This window comes from Schistocerca americana, chromosome 4 (assembly GCF_021461395.2).
Source record: "Schistocerca americana isolate TAMUIC-IGC-003095 chromosome 4, iqSchAmer2.1, whole genome shotgun sequence".
Lineage (NCBI taxonomy): Eukaryota > Metazoa > Arthropoda > Insecta > Orthoptera > Acrididae > Schistocerca > Schistocerca americana.
Genome location: NC_060122.1, coordinates 199,034,465 through 199,043,483, shown reverse-complemented (window position 1 = coordinate 199,043,483; position 9,019 = coordinate 199,034,465). Strand labels below are relative to the sequence as shown.

Sequence of the window (9,019 nt, the reverse complement as noted above, 5' to 3'; positions counted from 1 at the left end):
TAAAATCAGAGACCCACAGCCGTCGATTTGGCATTATTTGTGTAGTTGGTGAAGTTGATGGCGCTTTCATTACACATTATCCATAAAGGCCTGAAGATGGTGTTTTGAATCGCCGGAACTGCTTTCAGTGTAATAAAATAACACCAAAACGACGGATGTAAGTGTTTCATTTTATCACGTAAGTGAACGGCCAAAGTCCCGAAGACCGTCAATCACAAGAATGGACATAAAAAAACCAGTTGTTCTATGGCTTCACGACAGATATCAGATTTATGATGGTGCCGTTGTGTCCTAACGCCTCTTTGACATTATTGTTTAACAAACGATATACGAGGGTAATCCCAAAAGTAAGGTCTCCTATTTTTTTTATAAGTACAGATGTCTGTTTGTGTGGTAGTTGGTCACACTGTTATGAAGAGTGCTTCACTCACTGTGTGTAAACATGCGCACTTCGCGCTGAGGCGCTCAGTCTTGGGCTTGGCAGCCGTTGAGAATGGAGCTCCCGTTGGATGTTACCACCAAGTGCTAATTGGGCGTAGTTATTCGGTTTCTGAACGCAAAGGGCACTGCGCTGATTGAAATCCATCTTCAATTAACGGAAGTGTATGGTGAGTCGCGCATGGATGTCAAATTCAATTCAGAACCGGAGAAGAGGAATGTTGAGCAAGGGCGTACACATTCTCCATGACAACGCTCGCTCACACATCGCTCGGCAAACCGGTGCTCTTCTGCATCAGTTTCAGTGGAACATAATCACCCACCCACCCTATAGTCCTGTCTTGGCGCCCAGTGACTATCACCTATTCCCTAGGTTAAAAGAACATTTGGCTGGAAAGCGATTCAGCTCCGACGACGAGGTGAAAGAAGAGGTTCATAACTTTCTGAACAGCATAGTGGCGAGCTGGTATGATGTGGGTGTACAAAAACTGCCACAATGTCTACAAAAATGCATCGACAGAAATGTTGATTTTGTCGGAAAATAGCTAAATGTTCAAGCTGTAAACTGATGTAAACCATTGTAGAAATAAACAGGTCTATGTACTTATAAAAAAATAGGAGACCTTACTTTTGGGATTAACCTCGTATCTTAAAATTTAATTTTACGTCACAGAGTAGGTGACTTGTGTTGCCCGTGTGATGTCTGTTGTGGACGTATGTATTAATGCACGCAGTAAGGTTCCACCTGTTAACCGCAGGTATCACCGAAAGCATGTTCTGCGTACCTGAATGGAATTTGTTTGTAGTGTGATTTCTGTATGAATTTCCGCTGTAATTTATCGGTTGTGGAGAGGGTTTTGTTACTGTGTGTGGCTTGTAGTAATTTGTGATGCCATGTATATAGGGAATTCAGGTTACAGTGCTATGTGTTTGTTCTTTACAATTTTCATTTTTTTTACGTATGAATGCATTTGAGTTATCATTCCACCTATTGCAGTATAAAAAAAAAACCCTTCTCTATTTCGCTGATTTCTCCTCTGTGGTTAACACTGTAGAGTACCTCTGTTTGAGTCACCTTGTTTCCACTGTGAAGCACTGACCTGTTAGCTGTCTCTGGATGGCATTTCAGGTAACATGATAAACTGAATGTAATGTTGGCCATTGTTCACCTTCTGTGTTTATTCTCAGACAGAAATAACCTCCGTTACTAATGTATCTTCTTTCCTTTAAATGCAATCACAGAAAGAAATTAGTTTATGGATATCATCTACACTTTTAAATAAAAGTTATAGAAATTATAATGATCTTCAGTAAGACATTTTGTGCTCCAATTTCTGCCACCACAACCACTTCGAAATGATCAAGCGTGATCGATACCAATCATATGAAAATGAAAATATGAAACAGCTGGCCTCCATTTCGATTCAGTTCATGGCATTGTGATGCCCGTATACCTCTTGATTAACATTAAATGAGGAGTAAATTAGATGACAATTATTAATAGTAACCACAATTTACTTTAAAATATTTAAAACCCAACTAAATTTAGGATGAGCAGCAGAATGTAAAAAGAAACATAATGAACAAACGAAGAAATACTGAAAGGAAAAGGAGGAAATAGCACTAGATAAATTGAAACACACTCCTTTGCTTTGCTACAACAAATAAACACAACCTTTCAATATGACTGAACACGTGTCACATTTTAAAAATGTGGCCTGCGGCACGTAGGGAATAAGGCGTGATGATGATGATAATGGTGTATATGAAAGCCTGAACAAAATTCAAGCAGTATGCTGAACGATAAACAAAACGCGTAACAAAAAAAAAAAACCCTAAAAATTACGTGCATGTCTGAAAGAACTGACAATGTTGTCGATCCATAGCTGTAGTGCAGTGGATCTATACCTAATACACTTGATGTCAAAGGACAGGCATTCGGCGACTAAAATCAAATTCTATAAGAAAACGGCGTTAAGATTACTTTGGTGTGGAAGCGAGCGTTGAATAAACAAATAGATGACAGGGAAGTACTAACAGCAGCTGTCGCTGAAAAACATCTGAATACAGGGATGCATGGAAACATACTGACAGAATGAGTGATTAAATACTAGCCAGGGAAACAGTCATAGCCGGTATTGCAGTCGTACTATCCTCTGTGCCGTCGGTGGCTCAGATGGATGGAACGTCTGCCATGTAAGCAGGAGATCCCGGGTTCGAGTCCCGGTTGGGGCACACATTTGCACCTGTCCCCGTTGATATATATCAACGCCCGTCAACAGCTGAATGTATTAAATTAATTCTAATTTTATTTACTTATATGTCTATCTCAACTCTTGTTAAATAACTAATAAAAGAAAGGCTTCTATTTACGAAAAATAAGTCTTTTATTAAAAAAGAAAGCTTGATTTTACCAAAAACTAAGTCTCACATTAATGTTGGCCTCTTCAAACAATAATTTAGGGATTAATTTAAAAATCAAACAAAATCTACTTGAAGAACGTTCAGAAATATTTTTTGGATCAAATAATGATCAAGTGAGTAAAGTACAAAGGAAATTATAAGCATTTCATTAAAAATGGCAGTAAGTACATGAAAAAATGAAAGAAAGCAGGGATAAGTATACTGTTCTAAATGAAGGTACTTATTTTCATTCGGCGAAGTCAGGACATACCTTTTTGTTAATGAAATGCATTTTGCACGCGCATTTTCTCAGTTTAACGATCAGATGTTGCTGTTTCATTGTCGGTACACTCAGCTGCATCTTGAAAAGAATCTGGTATATCCAATCATTCAGAGCGTTCACAAGCTAACAATAACTCCAAAATTTAATTATAGTTCAAATGTCGCTCCATTCTGTCTAAAACAATTAGAAACAATTTATGGTCACAAATAAGAAACTTCGTGGGGTAGGTTTCGACGCCACCTAGTACGTAGCTATAGAAATAAAGGATGCTGCTTTACACGCGCCTGCACATAAGAAAAGCACACCTTGTACTAGGATTTCGTAGAATCAGAGTGGCAACGTTGTAACAGGAACGAAGTTACAAAGAACAAAGTTCCCTTTGGGGTAATAAATTACCCCACGAATGTAATTAAGGGCCGGCCGAAGTGGCCGTGCGGTTAAAGGCGCTGCAGTCTGGACCCGCAAGACCGCTACGGTCGCAGGTTCGAATCCTGCCTCGGGCATGGATGTTTGTGATGTCCTTAGGTTAGTTAGGTTTAACTAGTTCTAAGTTCTAGGGGACTAATGACCTCAGCAGTTAAGTCCCATAGTGCTCAGAGCCATTTGAACCATTTTTTGTAATTAAGGGCTAAAAACTACTGTTACTTTTTACTTTATAACTGCTCATGACTGCGGAACTGCATGAATTGCTTGGTAGCTCGTATTGCATATGTTAGCCACAATAACTAGTCGATGAAGTGTTATTAGTCAACACAGCCATCAAGAGGAGCACGGCAGCAAATTCGAACAGGTTGAACATGACACAGGGTCCAGATTAAGGTGACATTTCGTACAAAAAATGGTAACTGTGGAATCTAGTGCTTTCAGTGATAGAATATAATAACTGTTAATAGACTTTTTTCGATGTTTTTGTTGCCTCAGGAGTCCCGCAGCAGCGCATACTTTAGAACTCTCGACAGCACGAAGAAACAGGTCAACGCTGCAGAGAGAAAACACTGTGTCTTGGAATGTGAAGGAATCTCATATTTTTCTAGGGTACTGCAAACACTGAGGAATTTAATTTTCGTTCTTGTGACTGTTTTACGTAACATACGAGCAGTGCGTAGAGCAGAAATGCAGAAGAATTCTCGTCACCACCGCACCGCCCCCCGTATTCGCTAGCTGTTAAGTGAAACCTGTGCTGTGCCACTCAGCACGGCATATGCCGTAACAGGGAGATGGCCACGGGAAACCAGCCAGACCGATTGTTTCCGATTTTGAAACACTCTTCGGAACGTTACGTACACCAGCGTTCCCCGTGGCAACAACTTTTCTATACAATTGTAGTATTTTCCAAGTTGAGAGCAAACTTTAGATTGGCAATCCCGCCGGAACATTTATTTGGCTTTCACGGCAAACATTTGCTCAATAACGCGGGAACTTTCTCCACCAGCGCAAGTTTTCAATATAATCTCTTCAGGAAGTTGCTCGGTTTGGCGAACGGGACGCGTTATCCCGGGTTTATTTCCGATCTAGCTCTCGCTCTGGCAGCGAGGAAACAAAAGAAGCGAAATCGAGTACTATTAAGAGCTCTGATGTATCGTTTATCTGAATTGATTTCGTTGAGTTGGCTCTCTGGCAGTCCTTGCACTCATATCGGACACGCGATATTGAGTTTGCGATACAACGACTGCATTTGAGAGATCTCCAGGAAAACAGGAGATGACCTGGTGAGTATATAAATACAGATTCATAGATTCTACTCACCAACTTGGATAGCCGTTTCCTTGCGACTTCCGCCAGTGATTTTACAAATCCTGAAGGAATATTATATATCCTTCCTGCCTTATTTGATAGCAAACTTTCAAACTTTCTTAAGCTCTGTCTCTAGTTCTGGATTCGCTTTGTCTTCCATATCGGTACGCATTTCTTCTCTCACGTCATCAGACAAGATTTGCTCTGCTCTGTGTGCGGACATTTGCCACGGCGGACATTTTCCACGATTTTACCTGATCCGAAGGGTTGGGTCCCTTGTCTCCCCCTCCTCCTCCTCCACCTCACCCGCCGCCCGACCCGCAGTAAAGGTACTTACTTACTGAGCCTTTCCACTGGTTTACCGAACATAGGACCAGAGTCCCTATGGATTTTCCGCCACATTTCTAGAGAGAGTTTCGTTCTGGGAACTATTAAATGCATCTCGCATTGAAATCCGCACCAAATTTCGAGCCTCAGTAACACTTCGCCAATCTTGGAGATTTTGCGCTCGTCTAAATTATACGTGCCTTTTTCGGTGCTCCTGCAGCACCTTTCCGTCGTGTTTTGTGTACCGTGGGGAATCAGTTCCGTCTGTTATTAATTTATTTGTTATGAATCTCTCGAGTGCTGTTGATACTATTTCTTTGAACTTAAGCCACATATGGTCTACACTTACTTAGTTTGGAAGGATAGGAGACTGTCTCTCAGAAAGATGTCAACCGAATTTTTAGTTCCTTTAAAAAATGGATATATTTCGCGTTTAGTTTTGGTGATTTTCTTTGTTATGGAATTGAGCTTCGCTACGACTGCGTGTTCACTAATCCCTGTATCCGTCCTGATGCTCAGGATTATTTGTGGCTAAGAGGTCAAGTGTATTTTCGTAACCATTTACAATTTGAATGGCCTCGTGAACTAATTGCTCAAAATAAATTTAAAAAATGCATTTATAACAATTATGGAAATTGTTTTCTATCTACAATAGGGTCTGAAAATGTATTTTTGTCAACATACGGAAGGTAGATTGAAGTCACTGCCAACTATAATTGTATGAGTAGGGTACCTATTTGCGATGAGACTCGAGTTTTCTTTGAAATGTTCAGCAACTGTTTCATCTGAAACCGGCGATCGGTAAAAGGGGCCAGTTATTAATTTATTCCGGTTGTCGAACATAGCCTCAGCCCATACTAAGTCACAGGAACTATCTGATTCAATGTCGCTTGTGAGCTGGAACACACATTACATTATTTTTCCTTAAGTTGTGCTTCTTGTTTCCGTTGCAGTGGAGATCATTACAATTACGGCTTTTCCCTCCAAAACCTAGGATGCTTGCTCTGTGACCCTGTAAATACCAGAACTAAACAATGTAGAACAACAATGTACGTTACAAGCATATCATTCTGTATTACTTCATTTCCTTATTTTTAACATTTTAAAATTGTACGCCGACTTAAGATAACATGTCAATCATAAATGCTCTTATCTCTTTTTATGAACGTACTTTCATTCATGTTTTGAACATTATCCCGCTACACTTTATTAACTAATGTTTCACCGCAAAGGATATCGGATTTTGGAGAGTAAATTAATATGGAGTATGTCGTTCTTCTTTCCAAACATTCACATACCCATTTCTTCTTTCCTTATTGTCTTTTGGGCATGCAGTTGTAGCAATTAAAGTAGGCACAAATGGGTGAAAGGAAGCTACCGTACAAACAGAGGGATCTATGTTTATACTTGGCAGAACTAATTACATACTGACATAATCTGTGGAATTGCTTTCGTTTCCCAAAAGTTATAAATATTTCGATTTCGGAAAAGAAGCTCTGTATTTCGCCAACATGTCGAAGAAGAAGGTCCCATACGTACTGGTTGCATCGAGTAAGATGTGGTGACGGCGGTTTGAAAGCGGACAGAAGAATTTCGAGGAAGGGCGTCCCTTACCTGATGGATCGCTACTCAAGCTACCTGGCGAAGGGGCAAGTGTGGCAGATGTCCGGCGTGGCAAATGTCCTGCCTGGCAAATGTTCGGCATTCGCTCTGCTCTCCTCAGTGGAAGTTAATCCGAACGTATATATGGATCTTCAAATCAGAGACAATTTTGTTAGTGCTGAATTTATATCCAAAGGCTTCAGACTTTTTGAAGTCACTGCTCAGTTCTTCGTAAGTCACGTCGTATTTGATGCTTATGCGTCAAAGGGCTTAAATTTTTCTTTAAAACGAGAAGGCCCTATAGATCTTGACATTTTATTGTTATGACCCAATTCCTGGACTGCGATATTAGCCTACATTTTCTTGCATTAAAATAGATTATTTGTAGGGTGATATGTGGGAAATATATACGAAGACAGTAACTTGTTCTCGAAAGAACAGTTACTGTTGATGACCGTGCAGCTTTTCCCTGGAATAAATGATGACTAACTGACAACCTCAGCTGCCGACAGGTGTTGTTGATATACCTCGATGTGGACAGCTGAAAATGTGTGCCCCGACCGGGACTCGAACCCGGGATCTCCTGCTGTCCCGGTCGGGGCACACATTTTCAGCTGTCCACATCGAGGTATATCAACAACACCTGTCGGCAGCTGAGGTTGTCAGTTAGTCATCATTTAGTCCAGGGAAAAGCTGCACGGTCATCAACAGTAACTGTTCTTTCGAGAACAATTTACTGTCTTCGTATATATAGTTATAGGCTAACCAGCCATTGACCTTCGTCTGTGCGAATGCGCACAGGTTGCCCAAACTCTTACGGGAATCGCCAAAGCGTGCGCGAGTAATGAGTGGGAGGGCAAATGTCTATAAGGTACAATACATATGTAGAATTGTGGGCAGTTGGGAGTGTGAGTCTCACGGGAGACGTGCAAGGGATAAGTCCCTGCAGTCGCGCTATTCATCTGTGTCCTCGGTGGCTCAGGTGGATAGAGCGTCTGCCATGTAAGCAGGAGATCCCGGGTTCGAGTCCCGGTCGGGGCACACATTTTCAGCTGTCCACATCGAGGTATATCAACAACACCCGTCGGCAGCTGGGGTTGTCAGTTAGTCATCATATGTAGGAAAGCCAAACCGAAATGGTTGCAGGTAAAATATGACGAAATCGGAAAAGAAATGAAAGACTGATTGAGCGTATAGAAAAGTTAAAACAAGCATAAGTAAAATTAAAGGCAAGGACTTCAACAACAAGATTGCAATGGCAACTCCACAGTTAAAAGTAGAAGAGAGAGCGGGTAGGTGGAAAGAGTACATTGAGGTCTTTGTGGTGCGTGTCTTCGTCTGATGAAGTGAGAAAAGAAATGGATTTAGGTATGAAAGATACAGGGGATTCAGTACTAGAGGCAGAGTTTAACAGGGCTTCGGAAGAACTTGGACCAAATAAGGCAGAAAGGACACATAACAGCCCTTTGGAATTTACAAAATCATTGGCGGAAGTGGCAACCAAACGACTGTTCAAGTTGGTGTGGAGAATCTGTTAGTGTGGAGACTTCCCATCACACTATCGGAAAAGTATCATCAACACAGTCCCGAAGATAGACAGAGCAGGTAACTACGATAACTATCGCACAAGCTTAACGGCTAAGCATCCACGTTACTTACAAGAATAATGTGCAGGAGAAAAGAAAATTGAAGATCTGTTAGACGACTGTCAGTTTCGTCCTCGGAAAGGTAAAGGCACCAGAGGTGCAATTATGGGGTTGCGATCCATAAAGAAAGCAAGATATAAGAAAAATCAACGTTTTTAGAATTCGTCGGTCTGGAAAAAACGTTCGAAAAGGTAAAGCAGTGGAAGATATTCGAAATTCTGAGAAAAACAGATGTTGGAGGATATGAGTAATATAAAATACGTACAAGAACCAAGAGGCAAGAACAACATTGGAAAATCAAGACATTAGTGATCGGAGTAACAGTGGTTTTAGAGAGATATGCAGACTTTCACCAGTGCTGTTCAACCTATTCATCGAAGAAGCGATGAAAGAAATATGAATGACGGGTTCAAGAATGGGATTAGAACTAGTATGAAAGGATATCAGTCATAAGATTCGCTGACGACATTGAAATACTCCGCGAAAGTAAGAAGAATCACAGCACCTGTTCCAATGAATGTGTAATTTCAACAGCATACACTCTGAACTGAGACTAAAACCGAAGAAAGACGAAAGTAATGAGTAG

General features: G+C 40.9%; 1 non-coding gene across 1 annotated transcript; it reads left to right on the top strand.

Annotated features, from left to right (window-relative positions):
• The first annotated feature begins 7,754 nt into the window (after positions 1-7,754).
• Trnat-ugu lies at positions 7,755-7,828 on the top strand. The gene has a single exon. It is a non-coding gene; the product is annotated as a tRNA-Thr (tRNA).
• The last annotated feature ends 1,191 nt before the right edge of the window (positions 7,829-9,019 follow it).